The sequence below is a fragment of the Cherax quadricarinatus genome, chromosome 48, assembly GCF_038502225.1.
Source record: "Cherax quadricarinatus isolate ZL_2023a chromosome 48, ASM3850222v1, whole genome shotgun sequence".
NCBI lineage: Eukaryota > Metazoa > Arthropoda > Malacostraca > Decapoda > Parastacidae > Cherax > Cherax quadricarinatus.
The window spans coordinates 21,842,201-21,865,785 of record NC_091339.1 but is presented as its reverse complement, the minus strand read 5'-3'; the positions used below and the strand labels follow the sequence as shown (position 1 = coordinate 21,865,785).

Sequence of the window (23,585 nt, the reverse complement as noted above, 5' to 3'; positions counted from 1 at the left end):
AATGGGTGGTTTCTTGCACCCATTCGATAGAAAAAATGGAGTTCTAGCGAAATATTCATGTTTTTTGCCGACTAGTACAGTGGAATTGGCCGAAAATGGGGCTCAAAGTGGGCAAAATCGCCGATGCGTAAACATCGCCAAGACCGCTAACTTTGCGAGAGCATAATTCCGTAAGTTTTCCATCAAATTTCAAACTTTTGGTGTCCTTATGATCGGGAAAAGATTCTCTATCTTTTCAAAAGAGAAAATAATTTTTTTTTTTTTTAAATTTGGCCGACCCTGAGAACGAGTTTCGGAGAGGGCCTGTCGACCCTCAAAGGGTTAAGTCTACAAAAGTTACAGAAATATTTACCTTAAACTGTGGTTGTTGGTGTATGTCAATGCTTCTGAACGGTGGAGATGGTTGGTGTTGCTCTTCCGAGCCGAGGTGGAAGGTCATAAATTGTTTGCCAAGGATGGTCGAGGTCCTGGCAATAAAGTTGATCATACTGGATGGCCTGGTGGCTAAAGCTCCCGCTTCACACATGGACGGCCTGGGTTCGATTCCCAGTGGGTGGAAACCATTTCGACGCATTTCACCTAGCAGCAAATAGGTACCTGGGTGCGAGTCACATCCTGGGGGACAAGATTGAGGACCCCAATGGAAATAAGTTAGACAGTCCTCGATGACGCACTGACTTTCTTGGGTTATCCTGGGTGGCTAACCCTGCAGAGTTAAAAATCCGAACGAAATCTCATCTTTCTACTGAGAAATTCTGGAATGCGTCTTTGGTCTCTCAACCCAGCAGTACTTTATACAGTTAATGGTAAGGCATCTTTAGCTATTCTAGGCCCCTGAAGAACATATGGGAAAAAAATCATGTTATTTCATTGGAACTCCCCCCCCCCCTCTCAAAAAAAAAAAAATTAATTTGCAATTCACCAAAACTAAAAAAATAAAAGTTTTCTACTCACTGTAGTCATTGAAATGTGTGGCGAGGGTTGATGTGACCCTGTGCAAACGTATGACAGGCAGTCCATAGCTATTACCAGCCACAACTTGACATGTTGTTGGTGAGCAAGGTAACATATACAAAGGGATTCAGGGAAATCGGCAGGCCGGACTCGAGTCCTGGAGATGGGAAGTACAGTGTCTGCACTCTGAAGGAGGGATGTTAATGTTGCAGTTTTATAACTAGTGTAAGCCTGCCTTTGGCAAGACAGTGATGGAGTGAACGATGGTGAAAGTTTTTCATTTTCGGGCCACCCTGCCTTAGTGGGAGACGGCTGTGTTAATAAAGTAAAAAACACTAACACCTGCAAACATTGGTAAAAATACCAGATTTTACCAGCTAACATTACTTTTTTTTTTACTAAATCTGTCCAGAGTAATAACATTAATAAGAATGCAAGCTATTCAAGAAAACATGAAAAAACTTCTCAAGGCTCTGAACATGTGTTATTGTTGGGTTAAGGGCCATTACTACTAATAAGCCGTTACATAAAAAAAATTTTGTACATAGATTTATTACAATAATCATATCCTTGCATTTTCAATAATAAAAGTAGCAGCATGTACCAGAGTGGTCAGAGGCTTGTGCATAAAATCTTTTTTCTTTTATTCTTTAACAATCATTCCTCAAGTCATTTATAGAATACAAGTGTACCTTCTAGACTGATGCACAAATGTATATGAAGTAGGTAGATTACATCTAGGTTCCTTAAATTTTAATCTCCATTATGCAAAGATAAGCAGAGGATATATGAACACTTGAAAGTTGCTCTCATGAACAGTTGCAGTTCCTGTCAATGCAGAATATGAAAGTCATTTATTTTCACAAAATAAATTGAATAAAAATTTATATATAAACAGTATCCAGCATCCTCACATATGATGCAGGATATGAAAACACTGCATGTACTGACTGATATGCAAGAAACAATCACATTGGTGAAAGTGTTGAATGATGAAATTTTTTTTTCTTTCTTTTTGGGTCACCCTGCCTTGGTGGGAAACGGCTGATGTGTTAAAAATGGAAACCTATAATTGTTTTATATGGTGGTAGGATTGCTGGTGTCTTTTCTTTAACTCTTAAATATGCAAATAACAGGTACATCTTGCTACTAGGTCACTTAGGTCACACTACACAAGCATGTATATGTATACACACAAATCTGAGTTGTCTTCTATTTTTTTAATATAGTAGAACTCTGGTGCCCGCAGATTCAGTTTCCACGGATTGCTGTGGCCCAAAAGTAACCCTTCATTTGTCAGTAGTGTTACTGTGTACTTGTGTAGTATACTTAGATAATCCCAGCTACGTTATAGATAGGCTCCCTGGCTAGCTATGTCACGAAACCCATCATGTGTGGGCAGTCGGCCACAGGCCTCCCCCTCAGTTCATCACAAGGCTAGACTTGACGGCAAGGCTTCTCCAAGACTCTTAATTATAAGCCTCCAAGACATCCAATGTGCGTATTTCTTACTCCAATATCCTCACGAACCCCCATGACAAATTTTTGCTTAATAAAGGCCCCTAAGCACAAAAACAGTGATGGTGGCAGTTCATCAAAGCCTAAGAGAAGCTGCGAAGTGCTTCCCTTCAGTGAAAAAGTGCTAATTCTCTACTTTTTGTGTGTAATTTATCAATTAAACTATCATAGGCATGTCTGTAAATGAAAAACAACTTGTTTATAGGGTTACTATCAATGATTTCGGGTATCTTCAATAGGTCTTGGAATGTAGTCATAAACGACAAATACTTGAAGCAAGAGGCTAGTAACCCCCCTCTAAATAAATTAAATGTCAACAAGCTTTATGATAGTGTTTCTTCTCTTTTGGGTCACCATGCCTCAGTGGGAAACAGCTGGTGTTAAAAATATATATATGTGGGTGCATGCATGCACAATATGTATAGCCATTGTGAAAAACAATTGTTTCAAGAGCTTTTGTGATTTCTCATGAAAACTCATGGAAGGTAATGATGTGAGAAATCAAAAGTGCTTGGAATAAAATTATTTTTCACTTTGGTTATATTGTATACAGCCTCTCCTCACTTAGCAATGTACGTATTTGTTTACAGACGCCTCGGACTTACAACAGGCTCTCTGACCAGTATTCATACCTAAATAATGTACAGTGGACCCCCGCATAACGATTACCTCCGAATGCGACCAATTATGTAAGTGTGTTTGTACGTGTATGTTTGTGGATCTGAAATGGACTAATCTACTTCACAATATTCCTTATGGGAACAAATTCGGTCAGTACTGGCACCTGAACATACTTCTGGAGTGAAAAAATATCGTTAACCGGGGGTCCACTGTATATTCGAGCTGATTTCCTCTATTCTGTTTATTTCAATATACAGTACACTGCTGTATAAACATTTAAAAATACACCAGAAATGTTATGAATGGTGCAAAGGTGACACTGAAACGATATCAAAGATGGCTAACACAAACCCTCTATCATAATAGTATGCTCCTCATTTAGTGACAAATTCGTTTAACCATGTAGCCTCAGGAACAGAACTCCGTCATTAAGTGAGGAGAGGCTGTACTCCTGTTTGGAGCATTCATCAGCATTGTGTAAAATAGAGGAAGTAGGGAAATGTAGAGGGGTGACAGATCAACTGAAAATATAAATGCAGCACTGCAATTGGCCCCAAAACAAAAGTAGAGAAGCTGGCAGTTCTTCAAAGACTAAGAGAAGCTGTGAAGTGCTTCCCATCAGTGAAAAAGTGATATTATAAAGTTTAAGTGGAGAATTAAGTCTGTACAGGACTTGTATATAGGGTTTGCTACTATCCACGGTTTCGATATCCATGACAGGTCCTTGGAGCGTATCTCCCGTAGATACAGGGGTCCTACTGTACTATCAATAAAGTCTAGATCAGACAGGGTGGAATTCAGATCAACAGTTGAGCGAGCATAAACCAGCAGAGAAATATAGCCAAGACTGCCTGATTCTTTTCCAACACATGGAAAGTTTGAATCATTCTACTAACTGGAGTGAAGCTACTCACAAACAAGTGCCTCCTCATACAAAAATTAATGAATCAGTAGTGACACCCACAAAAATTTATTTTATGTATTATATGTTCATCCTACAGCTTACTTTTCCCCTCCATCTTTTGGAAGTCCCAACAATTTGTGTTTGCTCTTCCCCACTTTCATATATGATATTTCACTTATCTGCTATAACTTGATGATCAACTGACTGTTTCTCTCATGCTGTTACAGTGTACACTGAGTGTATTGGATATGCAGCAGTTCTTTCAGACAAAATCATCTGTAGTCATTTAGTGAATTTAGCCAGTGTTTTCACTGCTGAGTTGTGTAATTCTCATGGCTATCATACACATTGCCTTGATGTCTGCCTGTCTTTTGCAGTTGTTTCAGATTCCTTCAGTGCATTACAGGCTATCCAGAAATTTGACTCCTCATTTCATTATCCTCTGCATTCAACTTTGGTTATTCTGCAGAGAAGTCTTATTTTACTGGGACCCTGAACATGTCGATGTTGAAGGTAACTAATGAGCAGCCTCAGCTACTATCAGCTGTTCATGCCCTCCCAATTTTCCAATGGGATATTCATTACTCGAACTATTTTTCAGTGATGTCTCGGCAACACAACCAATTACAATAACGTTAGTGCACAACAAATTGTTTTCTGTCAAACAATGTTTAGGTTTCTGTTAATCTTCTCACCATTGTCGTGTTTGGGAGCCTGCGCTTTCCTGTCTAGGTATCAGCCACATGCACTTCATTCATGGATACCTTGAGGAATAATGCCTGGCACAGCTCTGCGAAGCCTGTCACCATATCTTAATAGATTGTCTGGCCTATCTATCGAACTATTTTTCAGTGATGTCTCGGCAACACAACCAATTACAATAACGTTAGTGCACAACAAATTGTTTTCTGTCAAACAATGAGGTTTCTGCACCACACTCTTATGACTAATTTTCAAACCTTGAGGAATAATGCCTGGCACAGCTCTGCGAAGCCTGTCACCATATCTTAATAGATTGTCTGGCCTATCTATGAAAGTCGCACCTTTGATGCACACACTCTTTGACTAACAAACTTATTGCACCAACCGTGATTTATTTTTCTCCCCTACCTCCACTAACCTTGCACACTCCAGCCCTTCACTCTCTCATCACTGCACATTCCTTCTTTTGCATATCCCTACTGGCAGAACTAAATGACCCTTTCAGGTAAGCTACCCATGGTCTTAGCTTCATAAAGAGGTGTCACTGGCTCGGATCAATATGCCCATAGCAGCACTGCATGTTTATATATGTCATCTGACTTGTTGTCTCGACATGTTTGCCTGCCTTCCTCTAGTGCACATATCATTAATGACCTCATTTGGGAGGCAAAGTATAGTTTCATTTCCACTGCTGTTTTCTTGACATATGGGATATCCTTCAGCATTAAAGATGTATATATATATAATTATATATTTATTTTTATATTATTACACACATTCATACGTTTTTTGTTCCTTTTCTGATGTAAAGATACAGTTTTACACTTATCAATGTTCTGAAGGCTGAGGCATAGTTTGAAATAGGTTCTAATCATTTGGTTACTATGTATTGTGGATTCCCTTGCTACAGGGAATCAAATACATTAGGATTGCATAATAGGTGGATACAAGATACAGAAGTACAGTAATTTGGAACAATTAATCAACAATGCTCTGCTGATTCAAGGAGGATCAACTTGATAAACTCCCTATGTGAGTAAAATGTGAGGTTCCAAGTTGTTTGTGTGTATGTATATTATGTTAGTACTTTGTACCTTAACTCTCACTGCAAGGTAGGTAGTAATGGAAAATTAGAAAGCCTAAGTATGAGATGTTCTGCTGTTCTTCAGAATACAGAGAAAAAACTGTATGAAAATTACAATTTGGAGTGTTTGTCAATCAAAATTGTTTTTTAAACCAAGTTATATTGTTTTCATGCAGACAATATGACCTCTTTTTACCTATTTGTACTTCAGAAGTTATTGTGGTTTATTGATAAATTACAGCCTGTTTAATTACTGTATCTAAAATTGTTAAAACTTAACTATAATTGGTAATTTAATCAGTTATAAAATTGAAGCACTTTTGGAGGATACATAAGAATTGTGAATGTTGTTGACAATACTTAAGTGTGTGGAATCCATAAGCCCTAACCTGCTGCTTGCTCGAGTTACTGTGTACATGAGAGTGTTTGCAGGGCTGCAGTGTGAATATGGGTGTGTGTGTGTGTGTGTGTGTGTGTATATGCTCACGTGTAAATACAATGTTGATGTACTGTATATGCATTTATATTGTTACAAATAAAGCAAAGATATGGAAGTAAGCATTTTTATTACCTTTTCATAAAAACAACATACTGTACAGTATACTTCAGTAGATCCCATTAAAGATGGTCCCTTGGTGTAACAAAAGTACTCTTGATTTAAGGAACTGGACCTCTTGTTCCTTTCCTCTTGTCAAATCTAAATACTTCCAACCCTCCCTTCTCCATCTGGCCTCTAGTGGGGAAATTCTTGTACATAAGTGGTAGGGCTATTAAAACCTTCATCAGTGTTGCTGTGCCGAGTGATTCAGCACCCAATGATGGCCATATAATAGGGCAGTACTTAGCTTAGTCTCCTTTTCTGCTGGCTGTGCATGGTGACTTCCTGCCTACCTGAAAACCAAGCCTGTCCATGTGTCTGCATCCCATGGGTGGGCAACACTTCTTTGGTGAAGAGATAGAAGTCAAATGGAGGTTCAGGTACTGACCCCACTGACTCAATCATCTGCTCTTGCATTAGTCTCCACTGTTTTATTGGGAAGGTGCATTTGGTTTGGGCCAAGAGAGTCCAGAGCATGCTACATTTTGGTCCTGTGGCTACCACTTAATATCCCCCCCCCTCCCACACACATTAGCTCTGGGGTCACTTGTCCTAATAAATGCAAGTTCGCAACAAGGCTGGTCGGTTTTCATTCATAAGTTATATTCTATCAAGCCTAGTTCAGGTGTCTGGCCTTCCACTTATCATCCCATCTTCACATTGGGTACACACGTCTCTCTCATGGGCATCTCATGGAGAGGTGCCCAGGTCTCCTCTGTGAAAATTGTCTGGTTCTAATTTCAGTTTGCCATATCCTACTGGACTATCCTCTCTACCAGCGAGCATGCAGAATTTACCTCCAATGTTGTCACTGCTCTAACACCCTTACTTTAATTCTACCCTAGCTGATGGCCCTACCTTTGGCACAAACTCCCTCTTTGACAGCAATATATTTATTACACAAACTCTGATGGTAGTACTTCAATTAGCACTCCTCACAGCCCTTTCTAACTCAACCTCTATTATCCTCTCCACCCTCACTAGTCTATTTTGATTATAATTATAATAATGGAAGGTTCCAGTAAATATTTAAGACTTCCCTTACTGGACTTGGTGGGTGGATGAATGGGAAGCTACAGTAATCATTAATGTTTTAAGAGTACTGTTAATGACTCCTCTGCACTGTCCCTGACTACAGCTCAGGTTTTCCCTAAGTCACAAAGTTGATTTGCTAGCCATACTTGCAATACTTGATGGTAATCCTCTTGTTGTACTATCAGACTACTGTACTGTTATTTCAGATCCATATCTGATACTTCTCTACCTCCTACTCTAATCGCATGAAGTCTCCTAGCTAAATTCTGTTACTGCTACACAAGGTGTATGGCCCATAAATTTAGTCAAAAATTTTTATGCTTTAGCCCAGTTAAATTTTGGATGAGCTGTGCTATTATAAAATCAGCCATGCAATCTTGAGAGCAGGTGGCTTAAGGCTTACTTTCCATACCCAACAGGTTAATAAGGTTACTAAATCTAGCAAAATTACAAACTGTAAATGACAAGCCTGTTACTGTTCTCAGTCATGCTTGCCTTAATACATGTTGGGGAGCAGTTGTCCATTGGCAAGCATTTATGCAAACACAGACAAATGTTTTCCAGGAAATGCAACAGCCACCCATCCTCAATGTAGACACTATTCCATACTGCACAAGGACAACATAAATAGTTCAAGTAATGCTGCCAAGTTAATGTTTAACAGCCATGAGTACTTCTCATGTTTTAAGTGGGCAAGTGCTTAGCAATAACAGCTGCCATCTCAGCAGTGCCATCAGTGCTGGAGCTAAATATTTTGCCATGAACAAAAATCCTTACCTGTATATGCCCTCATCTGAATTTCACTGGGTTCATCCCACTCATTTCTGTTTGTGTCCTGGATTCCTTAAGGAATGCAAGATACATCTAGAGGAAGAGGGCATGCCATACAACCAGGTCATTAATCATCTTTGTGGAACCAATCTTCTACCCATCTTTACAATGTATGACTTCTAGATTTCCATCCAATACACACAACAAATCTGAAGAGGTCTTCACTGAATCTTATACCTTGGTTTCTGGTTCCATGTAATCTATACAATCTGTGCTTGCTTCTCAGGTGATAGTGGTGGGAGTTCATGCAGTTCTTCAGTCTTCTCTAGTTCCCAAGATTCCACTTCCTTAATACATCCATTCTATACACACCTAAAGCTTCTATGACTCCTTCCTTCACACTTCATAGTAAATGTCCTGAGTCTTCTACAACTTCCTATGATGAATGTGTTTAAGATACAAACTCCTTACAGTTTATTACTCCTCACAAAAATCAACCCCATTCTACTCCAAGTCACCTCATGAAAGGTTCCTTGATGTTGGTGAGTAGCTCTTAATTCAGGATTTAAACCTGTCCTCCCCTTGAATCAAATTTGATTACCTCCCAGTTGCCCAGACACTGTATGACCCTTACGGGTATAGTACTCCTCCCATGAATACAGTGCATGAGGTTTCTCAAAAGCAAATGTGTACCAGTATTTTCATGACAATTTGTAATGCTGGATTCCAGAAATCTGCAATGATATAACCCATGTAAAAGTATCAAAAATAATTTGCTGTATGGAATGTGTGTAGGATACACCATACCAACAATACTTGAGCAAGATGCCACACTTGTCCTTGGAAATGGAACTTTTATCTGGAGGTGGGCACTGTATGACCCTTGTAAGCTTAGCGCTTCTTTTTGATTATAATAATAATCTGGAGGTGGCACTATTCAGCAAAGATACTGTCAAACAGAACCAGAACACTGTTAATATAGCTTAACCCCTAGTACATATACTACAGAAAGAGAAACTCAAAACCAGTGGACACTAAAGACAGCAAATCATCATACCTATATCACCACTGGACTTTCTTTACACTCCAATGATCTTGCATTACCTCACCTCTACTGAGATTTCATTTGCTCAAACTTAACCTTCTAGAGGGAGTATCTCCTTCAGCAGAGGACTTTTCACACATACTGGAGGACCACCAGATGTGTGTATACTTTTTCCCCCTAAGGTGATAATCTAGGATGTGTGACATTCCAAAAATCTGTGGAGGTTCCTCCCCTTCAAGATGATACTCCAAGATGTATGATGTTCTTACTTACTGAAGGTGTCAAGCAATATACACCAAATGGGAAAGTTACTATGGAAGTGGAGCAGCCAGCCTTCACATCATATATTGCTGTGTGGCCCTGATTGCCTACTGTGTTATACAGGTCAGCCATCACTAATTTGGCATCACTGGGACCTGTAGTATGCTGGATTAGTGAGTTTGCCAGATTACAGAGTGGTCAGGTTAGAATACACTTAATTACCCTATCAATAGACTCTGCTACATCTTCCTCATTTTCATCACTGCTTTCTCCTCCACTGGCTTGCTGCTGTTTTACAACCATCTGCACAATTTCTGAATCAGTATAATGATGAAATCTGAGTCAGTATAATGATGAAATTCGAAATTACGCTAGCCGAATTTAGTGCCGGATTACTGATGGAACCGGTTAACTGATTGCCGGATTAGTGATGGCCGACCTGTAATTACATAGGAAAAGGGGGTCATACAATGCCTGGGAATGAGAGGGAGTCGGATTTTGATCCATGGAAGAGGATGATATGAGATATGATATTTTTAACCCTGGAGGGCTAGCCACCCAAGATAACCCAAGAAGGCAGTGCATCATCGAGAGTCTTATTTTCAGTGGGGTCCTTAATCTTGTACCCCAGGATGCAATCCACACCATTCGACTAACATCCAGGTATCTACTTGCTTGCTAGGTGAACGGGACAACAATTTTAAGGAAACACGCCAATGTTTCCACTCTTGCCGGAGAACAAACCACGGACACTAGGTGTGTGAAGCAAGAGAGTTGGCTACCATAGCCCAAATTCCTTCAGCAGCATTAGGGTACCCAATCCCTGAAGAGATCTTACGTGGAAACGCGGCAGGTGTGGGCCATGAAAAGCATCAATTTGCCGATGACACCAAAATAGGCCGTCGAATTAATAATGACGAGGACACTAGTCTTTCTTTCTGACTTTTTTTGGGTTATCCTATGCTGCTATGTCTGATAATCTATATCTGTATTTGTGTATACCTGATTGAACTTACTAGCTCTGGAAGATATGAATAGACTAATGTAGCAGTCGTAAAAGTGGCAGGTGCAGTTTAATGTGGAAAAATGCAAAGTTATAAGCCTTGGAAAAGAAAAACCATAGCACTTATGAACTAAATAATGTAGTTCTTAATCACTTTGAATGCAAAAAAGATTCTAAGAGCTCTATTCAGCAATAATCTAAAGCCAAGACAACAGTGTGCAAGTGTTCGCAATTAAGTGAATATAATTCTTGGTTTCATATCAAGAAGTATAAATAGCAGACCTCATGTTATTTTTCAACTCTATATATCATTGGTTAGGCCTCATTTAAATTATGCTGCACAATTTTGGTCATAAATGCACTGGAAAACGTACAGAGAATAATGACAAAGTTGATCTCATTCATCAATAATTTTTCCCATGAGGATAGACTGAAGGCACAGAATTAGGGAGGATATGACTGAGGTGTATAAATGGAAAACAGGAATAAATAAAGGGGATGCAAATAAAGTCTTAAAATATCCAACCAAGACAGGACTCACAGGAATGGGTTAAAGCTGGAAAAATTTAGATTTAATGATACTGTACTTTGACAAATTACACGGTTGTACAGAGGAATATAATAGTTGGGTGTACATGCCAAAAGCCCTTTTATATGCAGAGAATATAAAGGGGACATAGGAAAGCATTGGTTTGGTAATAGAGTTGTGGATGAGTGGAACAAACTCCCAAGTAGCATTATTGAAGCTAAAACCTTGCATAGCTTTAAAAATAGGGGATACAGGATATAGGAAAGCTAAAACCTTGCATAGCTTTAAAAATAGGGTAGACAAGCACACGAGTGGGTGTAAGTTGGACCTACCTAGCTTGGGCCAGTAAGCCTGCTGCAATGCTCCTATCATATGTTCTTAGTAAGAACAAAAAGGTACAATACCGAAACATCATCATGTGTGGGTTATTTGTATATGTCCTTAGTGACTGTCAGTTCAAGGGGTCATGGTGGGTGCCCCGATAATGTCAAAGGAATCCCCCAGGATCAAAGCTGACCAACTCTCACCCTTATGCACAGTGCAGCCCCTATGAGGCCAGTTTTCCTATGAATATAATTATGTATGACTGTATATAAAGGGGCTTTTGGCATGTACACCCAATTGTTATACTCCTTTGTACAAACATGTATCATGTTAAAATAAAATTATTATTATTATTATTAATATGGGTACTGCACTTCCCTATGACTAAACCCATTAATAAATGTACCAACAATGAAAATTTAACCTAAATGACTGCCTTATTCAACAATCGCTGGACGAGTGCATACATGAATACCAACTTCAATGATGAAGCGTGCCTCCTGAGGCCATCCTTCTCTACAATGAAAGGCTTTTAGTATGTCTGCACCATTGGCAAGCAGTCTACATCAGGTACTGTGTCATGTATTGACTCTTGATAAACTTTCCAACGATTAACTTTGACGACATTAAAATAACTGCAAAAACAACCTAGCCTCATTTTCCTACATTATTTTTTTAAAGGGTTCTTAGCACTGTATGGCCCTCACAGCTTTAGCACTAGTCTTGTTGTATATAATAATTAAGAGTTCCAAGCATCAATTTCTTAAAGTTTCCTTTAACTCACACATTTTCTGTAATTTAAGTTACATATGATTAAGTTAGACTACTTTAAATCAGGGAAATGTGCTGAACCTGTGGAGTTCATACAGTGTCTGGGAATGATCTGAACCAAGTAAAAGGATGAAACTATGAAAAGTCTAGCTCCTTGGATTAAGAACCCTTTGCCAGCATGAAGGCATCTCCCAGGTGGATAAGCCTTTATAAACATATATTTAACAAATACGCAAATAAAAAATGGCCGTGACACGTTTGGTAACGAAATAACCAAGTGTACCTGGAAACGTTCAGATCTATGCACGTATCTCTGGTGTGAGAATAAATTGAATTGTAAGTTGTGACTTCTACAAGTGTGACCTGTACATGAACAATGATGCTGGTTTAATCAAGTTCCAGCCTTTCCTCGGTCTATTTTTCAATCAGATTAGATTTTGCCGCCGAAGCAGCTAGTTCATTGTGCACCCCATATCTATCTTGTGGATGGGAGCACAAGAGCATATGGATACACAGAAGGCCTAGGAACTAAACCCCAAAAGGGTTAACAGAGTACATCTCAATTTATATCTACAGTTGACTTACCTGTTGCAAGAAATTTAGGAATTTGTTTAACGTGTCTGGTATCTTATTTTCGTTAACAAGATATCTTGACATATCACAAAGGTTATTATATCTTTATATTCCTCAATAAGTGGACAGTTAAGCACATATAAGTTCAAGATAGTGACCATAGGGCAGGCCCTATACTTTGCATTTGGTTTGATCATGTGTCTACCAAACCGCCAGCCTATGCCTGGCTACTACATCAGTCAGTTTATTCACATTGTAAGTTGCTTCATCAATGTATTTATCTACATGGGTAACATATTATTATGAAATGTTTCGTATGAATGCGCAGGGTAATGTTCACTCGAGAAACAAGGCCAGACTGACTCAGAATACATGTGTGGGATGCTTTGTGTGGGTGCAAGCAGACAAAGACATTCATTATAGCAGAAAAAGTCCGAGGTGATGAACAAAAACTGGGACAATATTTTGACGAAAAAACTCGTCGAAAACCAAATTAGATGAAACCAGGGCAATGAAAACCAAGGTTCCACTGTATCGTTATCTGGCTTCTCCAATGAGAATGTTGGTAGAGTCATTATGTGAGTCAAGAGACTTCAATGATGACATAAAATCAGTAATAAGTGTTATAAGTTAACTTTAGTGCCATGAGGATGGCAAACAATTCAGTTTTACAGTGTAGATGCCCAGTTAATTCTTATGCCTAACTCAGCATAGTTTCTATTGTTCGTAACTAAGGAGGTGGTAACAAGAGTATATGCAGTCCTGTCAATTAAGCAAGAAATTTCTTCCTGAACATTTGCCTGGATGACATCAAAGCGAAGTGGGGCTCACTAGTGGAAGTATGTCATGCTAAACAGTTGTTCGTAATCGAACTGTAGAACAGGAATGAAGAAAGACTGCAGTGGTCCTATTGTTTCATGCTAAACAGGTCCGACTCACATTCCAACTCAAATGTATACCCCTCTAACCTACATTTTAAGGCTACCCAAAGTTCTAGCCCAATGATGCTACTTGGAAGGTTGTTCCACTCATCTGCCAAACCAGTATGTACTTTCTTGTAACCTTTCTAAATACAGTGGGTATCTCAAGTTTCAAACAGCTCCCAACTTGAACAGTTATGTAAGTGTATTTTTGTAAGTGCTTTTTTAAGTGTATTTTTGGGGGTCTGAAACAAACTAATCTAATTTACATTATTCCTTATGAGAACAAATTCGTTCCATATCGGCACTCGAACAGCCTTCTGAAACCAATTAAGTTCGTAACTTGAGGTACCACTATACAGTGGACCCCCGGTTAACGATATTTTTTCACTCCATAAGTATGTTCAGGTGCCAGTACTGACCGAATTTATTCCCATAAGGAATATTGTGAAGTAGATTAGTCCATTTCAGACCCCCAAACATACACGTACAAACGCACTTACATAAATACACTTACATAATTGGTTGCATTCGGAGGTAATCGTTCTGCGGGGGTCCACTGTATATATATTTGTCCAACTTGAATCCACTGCCACAAGTCCTGTCCTGGTTAGATACATTCAGCACATTATTTATATCTCCCTTATTTATTGCCGTTTTCCATTTGTACACTTCAATCATATCCCCCATTATTCTATTTTCCAAAGAGTGCAAATTCAATGCCTTCAGCCTATCATCGTACGAAAATTTTTGATACATGGGATCAACTTTATTATCCTTCTCTGTACATTTACCAGTAGATATTATCCTAACTCCACACGACTTTGAAAATGCAATAAATGACATGCCCATGTACTCGGCCTCAGGCCCAGACTCGTGGAACTGTGTTCATCAAGAATTGCAAGAAGCCCCTATTGCGTGCCTTCAGCATTCTATGGAGAGGGAGCATGGACACGGGTCATCCCACATGCACTAAAAACGGCAGACACAGCCCCACTCCACAAAGGTGGCGGTAAAGCAATTGCAGAGAACTACAGACTGACAGCACTAACATCCCACATCATAAATATCTTTGAGAGGGTTCTAAGAAGCAAGATTGCCAAACCACCTAGATACCCATCAATTACACAACCCAGGGCGACATGGATTTAGAGCAGGTTGCTCCTGCCTGTCCCAGCTACTGGACCACTATGACAAGGTCCTGGATGCTGTAGAGGATAAACAAAATGCAGATGTAGTATACACAGACTTTGGAAAAGCTTTCGACAAGTGCGACCATGGTGTGATAGCACACAAAGTGCATGATAAAGGAATTACTGGAAAAGTTGGTAGATGGATCTATAACTTCCTGACAAATAGAACACAAAGAGTAATAGTAAATAGAGTAAAGTCCTGGGCAGCCACGGTGAAAAGCTGTTCCACAAGGCACAGTACTCGCTCTCATTCTATTTCTCATCCTCATTTCGGACATAGAGATGTAAGCCATAACTCCATGTCTTCCTTTGTGGATGACACCAGGATTGCCATGGCAATGACCTCAATCGAAGACACTGCAAGACTCCAAGTGGACATCAACCAAATCTTCAAATGGGCCACTCAAAACAATATGAAGTTCAACGAGGAGAAATTTCAACTACTCAGATATGGAAAGCTTGAGGAAATTAAAAATGCATCAGGGTATACAAGAAATTTTAACTATACAATAGAGCGAAAAAGAAATGTGAAGGGCCTGGGACTGATAATGTCAGAGGATCTCACCTTCAAAGAGCACAACAATGTATCTACCTCATCTGCTAGGAAAATGATAGGATGGATAATGAGAACCTTCAAAACTAGGGACGCCAAGCCTATGATGATTCTCTTCAAATCGCTTGTTCTCTCTATTCAAATTCAAAGTTTATTCTCTATAAGGATTACATTGCTGAGTTTACAGAATTTGGTTATTGTGTGGTTTACATGTAGTAAAGTACAGTGGACCCCCGCATAACGATGGCATCACATAGCGATTAATCCGCATACCGCTTACTTTAATCGCAAAAATTTTGCCGCGCATACCGATTAAAAACCCGCTCACCGATTTTCGTCCGAGACGCATCCAATGTGCGCCCTCAGCCAGCCTCACATGTGCCGCCTGTGCCATTGTTTACCAGCCAGCCTCCGCGGTAACATCCAAGCATACACTCGGAATATTTCGTATTATTACAGTGTTTTCGGTGCTGTTTCTGGAAAATAAGTGACCATGGGCCCCAAGAAAGCTTCTAGTGCCAACCGTACACCAATAAGGGTGAGAATTCCCATTGAAATGAAGAAAGAGATCATTGATAAGTATGAAAGTGGAGTGCGTATCGCCGACCTAGTCAAGTTGTACAAGAAACCCCAATCAACCATCGCTACTATTGTGGGCACCAGAAAGACAATCAAGGAAGCTGTTCTTGCCAAAGGTTTAACTGTGTTTTCGAAACAAAGATCGCAAGTGATGGAAGATGTTGAGAGACTCTTATTGGTGTGGATAAATGAAAAACAGCTAGCAGGAGATAGCGTCTCTCAAGCGATCATATGTGAAAAGGCTAGGAAGTTGCACGAGGATTTAATTAAAAAAATGCCTGCAACTAGTGATGATGCGAGTGAATTTAAGGCCAGCAAAGGTTGGTTTGAGAGATTTAAGAAGCGTAGTGGCATCCATAGTGTGATAAGGCATGGTGAGGCTGCCAGTTCGGACCACAAAGCGGCTGAAAAATATGTGCAGGAATTCAAGGAGTACATAGACAGTGAAGGACTGAAACCTGAACAAGTGTTTAATTGTGATGAAACAGGCCTGTTCTGGAAGAAAATGCCAAGCAGGACCTACATTACTCAGGAGGAAAAGGCACTCCCAGGACATAAGCCTATGAAAGACAGGCTTACTTTGTTGATGTGTGCCAATGCTAGTGGTGATTGCAAAGTTAAGCCTTTATTAGTGTATCACTCTGAAACTCCCAGAGCGTTCAGGCAAAAGAATGTCCTCAAGGATAATTTGTGTGTGCTGTGGAGGGCAAACAGTAAGGCATGGGTCACTAGGGACCTTTTCTATAACTGGTTACACCATGCATTTGCCCCCAATGTGAAAGATTACCTAACTGAAAAGAAATTAGACCTTAAGTGCCTCCTGGTGTTAGACAATGCCCCTGGTCATCCTACAGACGTGGCAGAGCGACTTTATGGGGACATGAGCTTCATTAAGGTGAAGTTTTTGCCTCCTAATACCAATCCTCTCCTGCAGCCCATGGACCAGCAGGTTATTGCAAACTTCAAAAAATTGTACACAAAAGCTCTGTTTGAAAGGTGCTTTGTAGTGACCTCAGAAACTCAACTGACTCTAAGAGAGTTTTGGAGAGAGCACTTTAATATCCTCAATTGTGTAAACCTTATAGGTAAGGCTTGGGAGGGAGTGACTAAGAAGACCTTGAACTCTGCTTGGAAGAAACTGTGGCCAGAATGTGTAGACAAAAGGGATTTTGAAGGGTTTGAGGCTAACCCTGAGAATCCTGTGCCAGTTGAGGAATCCATTGTGGCATTGGGAAAGTCCTTGGGGTTGGAGGTTAGTGGGGAGGATGTGGAAGAGTTGGTGGAGGAGGACAATGAAGAACTAACCACTGATGAGCTGATAGATCAACTTCAAGAGCAAGAGGCCAGACCTGGGGAAACTGGTTCAGAGGAGGGGAGAGAGAAATTGAAGAAGTTGCCTACTACAAAGATAAAGGAAATCTGTGCAAAGTGGCTTGAAGTGCAAACCTTCATGGATGAAAATCACCCTCACACAGCTATTGCAAGCCGTGCTGGTGATTATTACACTGACAATGTTGTGAAACACTTTAGGCAAGTCATAAAGGAACGAGAGGTACAGGCCACTATGGACAGATATCTTGTGCGAAAGAAGTCCAATGACTCTGAAGCTGGCCCTAGTGGCATTAAAAGAAGAAGGGAAGTAACCCCAGAAAAGGACTTGCTACCTCAAGTCCTAATGGAAGGGGATTCCCCTTCTAAACACTAACACTCTCTCTCCCCTCCTCCCATCCCATCAATCATCACCAGATCTTCAATAAAAGTAAGTGTCATGTAATTGTGCATGCCTTTTTCAGTTTGTGTGTATTAAAATTAACATTTCATGTGGTAAAAAAAAATTTTTTTCATACTTTTGGGTGTCTTGCACGGATTAATTTTATTTCCATTATTTCTTATGGGGAAAATTCATTCACATAACGATTATTTCGCATAACAATTACCCCTCTTGTACGGATTAAAATCGTTAACCGGGGTCCACTGTACTAATTACAGAGGGTGCCACTAGAACACCTAGCATGGCTAGGCATTTCAGGCAGACTTAGATTAATTCTTAAATTTAAAATATTCCAAATTATGAGGAAAGTTGGTATTATGGCTAAGTGACTAAATACTAGTTTGTGAGTTTAGCAATGTGAATGCTTTTGTTTTGGCACAATACATAGTTTCAGTATTGGAGTATCACAGGCCAACTTATGACTAGTTAGGATTCATTATTTTAAGATTGAGAATGACATTTCTGTTTATGGTCAAATGGGTGAGTAAGTGTGAACCACCAGGTGGTATTCGTGTAATTAGTTGACGGGGTGTATCAGGGAGATAAGATGTTTTCTAATGGTAGTTTTGAAGGTGTTGAATGTGTCTGCAGTTCTAGAGTTTTCAGGTAGGGTGTTCCAGATTTTAGGACCTTTGACATACATTGAATTTTTGTAAAGGTTTAGTCGGACACGGGGAATGTCATAGAGATGTTTGTGTCTGGTGTTATGCCTGTGGGTTCTGTCACAACTATCAAGAAAGTGTTTTAGGTCGAGGTTAATATTGGAATTTAAGGTCCTGTAGATGTAGATTGCATAGTAGTAAGTGTGGATGCACTGAACAGGGAGTAAGTTTAGATCTGTGAAGAGTGGGGGTGTGTGTTGCCAGGGATGGGATTTAGTGATTATTCTTACTGCGGCTTTTTGTTGGGTTATTATTGGCTTTAGGTGTGTTGCTGCAGTTGATCCCCAAGCACAAATAGCATAGGTGAGGTATGGATAAATAAGTGAGTGGTATAGTGTGAGAAGGGCATTTTGCGGCACGTAGTATCGTATCTTGGAGAGGATCCCAACCGTTTTGGATACTTTTTTGGTTATGTGTTTGATATGGGTGCTGAAATTCAGGTTGTTGTCGAGGTATAGGCCTAGGAATTTGCCCTCATTATGTCTGGCAATTAGAGTGTTGTCGATCTTAATGTTAATTTGCGCAACTCCTGCTCTGCTACCAAACATAATATAGTAGGTTTTGTCAGTGTTAAGGGTAAGTTTATTGGCTGCCACCCAAGTCGATATTTTGATCAGCTCCTCGTTAACAATGGTGTTGAGGGTGGCAAGATTAGGGTGAGAGATGACATAAGTCGTGTCGTCAGCAAAGAGAATGGGGTTCAGGTGTTGGGATATGTTTGGAAGATCATTGATGTATATGAGGAAGAGCAGGGGACCAAGGACACTTCCCTGCGGAACTCCAGTATCAAGTGGCCGTGTTGTTGATGCTGTGTCTTTAATGGTGACATACTGATACCTATTAGTAAGGTAAGATTTGAAATATGCAAGTGCATGGCCTCTTATACCATAATGGTCAAGTTTGTGGAGTAGGATGCTGTGGTCTACTGTGTCAAAAGCTTTTCTTAGGTCTAAAAATTCCTAGTGGATATTCCTTATTTTCCAATGCTGTGTAAAGCAGATCTAGCATTTTTATAATTGCATCATTACTGCTTTTATTTTTCCCGAATCCTGCTGTACACTAATGACCCCCTTCAAGGCTAGGGGCATTGGACATGGAGAGCGTACAAAGAACTTTCATGGCACACATAAGTATGATAAGGCACCTAAATTACTGTGAACAATTGAAGGTCCTTGATCTGCATTCCCTGGAATGCAGGCGAGAAAGATACATGATAATATACACTTGGAAGGTCCTGGAAGGATTGGTACCAAACCTGCACACGAAAATCACTCCCTATGAAAGTAAAAGACTCGGCAGGAGATGTAACATTCCCCGGATGAAAAGCTGGGAGGCACAAGTACACTGAGAGACAACACTAAGTGTCCGGGGGCCAAAACTGTTCAACTGCCTCCCAGCATACATAAGGGGGATTACCAATAGACCCCTGGCTGTCTTCAAGAAGGCACTGGACAGGCACCTAAAGACAGTACCTGCCAATCAGGCTGTGGTTCGTATGCCAGTCTGCGTGCGGCCAGCAGTAACAACCTGGTTGATCAGACCCTGATCCACCATGAGGCCTGGTCTCAGACCGAGCCGCAGGGGTGCTGACCCCCAAAACCCTCTCCAGGTAAATTCCAGGTATGTCTATTCTGTAATATGAGACCATAACTGAGCAACATAATGCTTTACCAAGAATACCTATGTAATTGTAAAGTGCGAATATAACCTAAGGACTATTATATATACCTCTTGATATGAATGGTCTTGACTTTATATTTCTGCTAACTAGAACTTCTAAGTCTTTTTCACATTCAGTTTGACTAAGATCAACATTATTAACCTAATAAAAAATCATAGTTATTTTCTCTTCCTAGAATTAGAGCCTTACATTTGTCCACGTTGAACTGCATCTGCCACGTCTCCGACTACATCAACATGTATGTATGTATAATGTTCGCCAAGACCATAGTCCTGGCACGGGTCTACATCAACATATCCAGGTCATCCATTATAGCTTGCTACTGTCCTCATACGAAGGCATTTGGAATAAATGCTCTTTGGGCAGCGTGTACAGTGTTTAGAAAAATGTCATATTGATAGTCATCTTCGATAATCAAGTCCACAGATAAAAGGTTTTCTTTAATTAAGCCCATTGTAATCTGCTAAGCGAAAATCTGGTACTGTTATTGAATTGTCCCTACTACTTTCGTGTCAACAGCATACTTACTTATTTTTTTTTTTTTTTATTATCACACCGGCCGATTCCCACCAAGGCAGGGTGGCCCGAAAAAGAAAAACTTTCACCATCATTCACTCCATCACTGTCTTGCCAGAAGGGTGCTTTACACTACAGTTTTTAAACTGCAACATTAACACCCCTCCTTCAGAGTGCAGGCACTGTACTTCCCATCTCCAGGACTCAAGTCCGGCCTGCCGGTTTCCCTGAATCCCTTCATAAATGTTACTTTGCTCACACTCCAACAGCACGTCAAGTATTAAAAACCATTTGTCTCCATTCACTCCTATCAAACACGCTCACGCATGCCTGCTGGAAGTCCAAGCCCCTCGCACACAAAACCTCCTTTACCCCCTCCCTCCAACCCTTCCTAGGCCGACCCCTACCCCGCCTTCCTTCCACTACAGACTGATACACTCTTGAAGTCATTCTGTTTCGCTCCATTCTCTCTACATGTCCGAACCACCTCAACAACCCTTCCTCAGCCCTCTGGACAACAGTTTTGGTAATCCCGCACCTCCTCCTAACTTCCAAACTACGAATTCTCTGCATTATATTCACACCACACATTGCCCTCAGACATGACATCTCCACTGCCTCCAGCCTTCTCCTCGCTGCAACATTCATCACCCACGCTTCACACCCATATAAGAGCGTTGGTAAAACTATACTCTCATACATTCCCCTCTTTGCCTCCAAGGACAAAGTTCTTTGTCTCCACATACTCCTAAGTGCACCACTCACTCTTTTTCCCTCATCAATTCTATGATTCACCTCATCTTTCATAGACCCATCCGCTGACACGTCCACTCCCAAATATCTGAATACATTCACCTCCTCCATACTCTCTCCCTCCAATCTGATATTCAATCTTTCATCACCTAATCTTTTTGTTATCCTCATAACCTTACTCTTTCCTGTATTCACCTTTAATTTTCTTCTTTTGCACACCCTACCAAATTCATCCACCAATCTCTGCAACTTCTCTTCAGAATCTCCCAAGAGCACAGTGTCATCAGCAAAGAGCAGCTGTGACAACTCCCACTTTGTGTGTGATTCTTTGTCTTTTAACTCCACGCCTCTTGCCAAGACCCTCGCATTTACTTCTCTTACAACCCCATCTATAAATATATTAAACAACCACGGTGACATCACACATCCTTGTCTAAGGCCTACCTTTACTGGGAAAAAATTTCCTTCTTTCCTACATACTCTAACTTGAGCCTCACTATCCTCGTAAAAACTCTTCACTGCTTTCAGTAACCTACCTCCTACACCATACACTTGCAACATCTGCCACATTGCCCCCCTATCCACCCTGTCATATGCCTTTTCCAAATCCATAAATGCCACAAAGACCTCTTTAGCCTTATCTAAATACTGTTCACTTATATGTTTCACTGTAAACACCTGGTCCACACACCCCCTACCTTTCCTAAAGCCTCCTTGTTCATCTGCTATCCTATTCTCCGTCTTACTCTTAATTCTTTCAATTATAACTCTACCATACACTTTACCAGGTACACTCAACAGACTTATCCCCCTATAATTTTTGCACTCTCTTTTATCCCCTTTGCCTTTATACAAAGGAACTATACATGCTCTCTGCCAATCCCTAGGTACCTTACCCTCTTCCATACATTTATTAAATAATTGCACCAACCACTCCAAAACTATATCCCCACCTGCTTTTAACATTTCTATCTTTATCCCATCAATCCCGGCTGCCTTACCCCCTTTCATTTTGCCTACTGCCTCACGAACTTCCCCCACACTCACAACTGGCTCTTCCTCACTCCTACAAGATGTTATTCCTCCTTGCCCTATACACGAAATCACAGCTTCCCTATCTTCATCAACATTTAACAATTCCTCAAAATATTCCTTCCATCTTCCCAATACCTCTAACTCTCCATTTAATAACTCTCCTCTCCTATTTTTAACTGACAAATCCATTTGTTCTCTAGGCTTTCTTAACTTGTTAATCTCACTCCAAAACTTTTTCTTATTTTCAACAAAATTTGTTGATAACATCTCACCCACTCTCTCATTTGCTCTCTTTTTACATTGCTTCACCACTCTCTTAACTTCTCTCTTTTTCTCCATATACTCTTCCCTCCTTGCATCACTTCTACTTTGTAAAAACTTCTCATATGCTAACTTTTTCTCCCTTACTACTCTCTTTACATCATCATTCCACCAATCGCTCCTCTTCCCTCCTGCACCCACTTTCCTGTAACCACAAACTTCTGCTGAACACTCTAACACTACATTTTTAAACCTACCCCATACCTCTTCGACCCCATTGCCTATGCTCGCTATTTATTCCATCATCTATGTCGTTTATGTAGATTATTAACAAGGGTCACAATACTGACCCCTGTAGTACACTACTCATAATGGGTCCCCATTCTGATTTCTGCCCATTTACACTCTCTTGCCTATCAGTTATGACTCTACCCAGGAAAGAATTTCTTCTATACCACGTGCCACTACATATCAGTCTGCTATGTAGTACTAAATCAGAGATCTTACTGAAGTCCATATACATAATATCGTATTCTTTACCTTCGCCTACCGCCTAGTAAATTAGCTAGGCAAGAACGCCCCTTTGTAAACTCGTGCTAAGATTCGATGATCAAATTATCTCTCTCATCAAGGTGGCTTCGAACTGCAGCTGTAATTACTGATTCCATCAACTTCCCCATTATTGAGGTTATGATGACTGGTCTATATAGCACGAGTTTACGAAGGGTGCGTTCTTGCCTAGCTAATTTACTAGGTGGTAGGCTAAGGTAAAGAATACGATATTATGTATATTGGCTTCAGTAAGATCTCTGATAAAGTACTACATAAGAGACTGATATGTAAGGGGATCCTAGACAGACCTGTCCAGTGTCCTCTAAGCGTTTAAAATAACTTTGGTTATTATTAAGTCTCCTCGGGAGCGTATACGTGTGTGTACGTATGTACGTGCACAGTACTCGCCTATATGT

The 23,585-nt window shown here is 40.3% G+C and overlaps 1 long non-coding RNA gene across 1 annotated transcript in view; it reads right to left on the bottom strand.

Moving 5' to 3' along the window:
• Positions 1-1,225: 1,225 nt before the first annotated feature.
• Positions 1,226-23,585, bottom strand: part of LOC138854076 (uncharacterized) — a 192,026-nt gene continuing 169,666 nt past the window's right edge. The window contains exon 3 of the long non-coding RNA XR_011393272.1: positions 1,226-1,782. This is a non-coding gene — a long non-coding RNA (uncharacterized lncRNA). The remainder of the gene's footprint in view (positions 1,783-23,585) is intronic.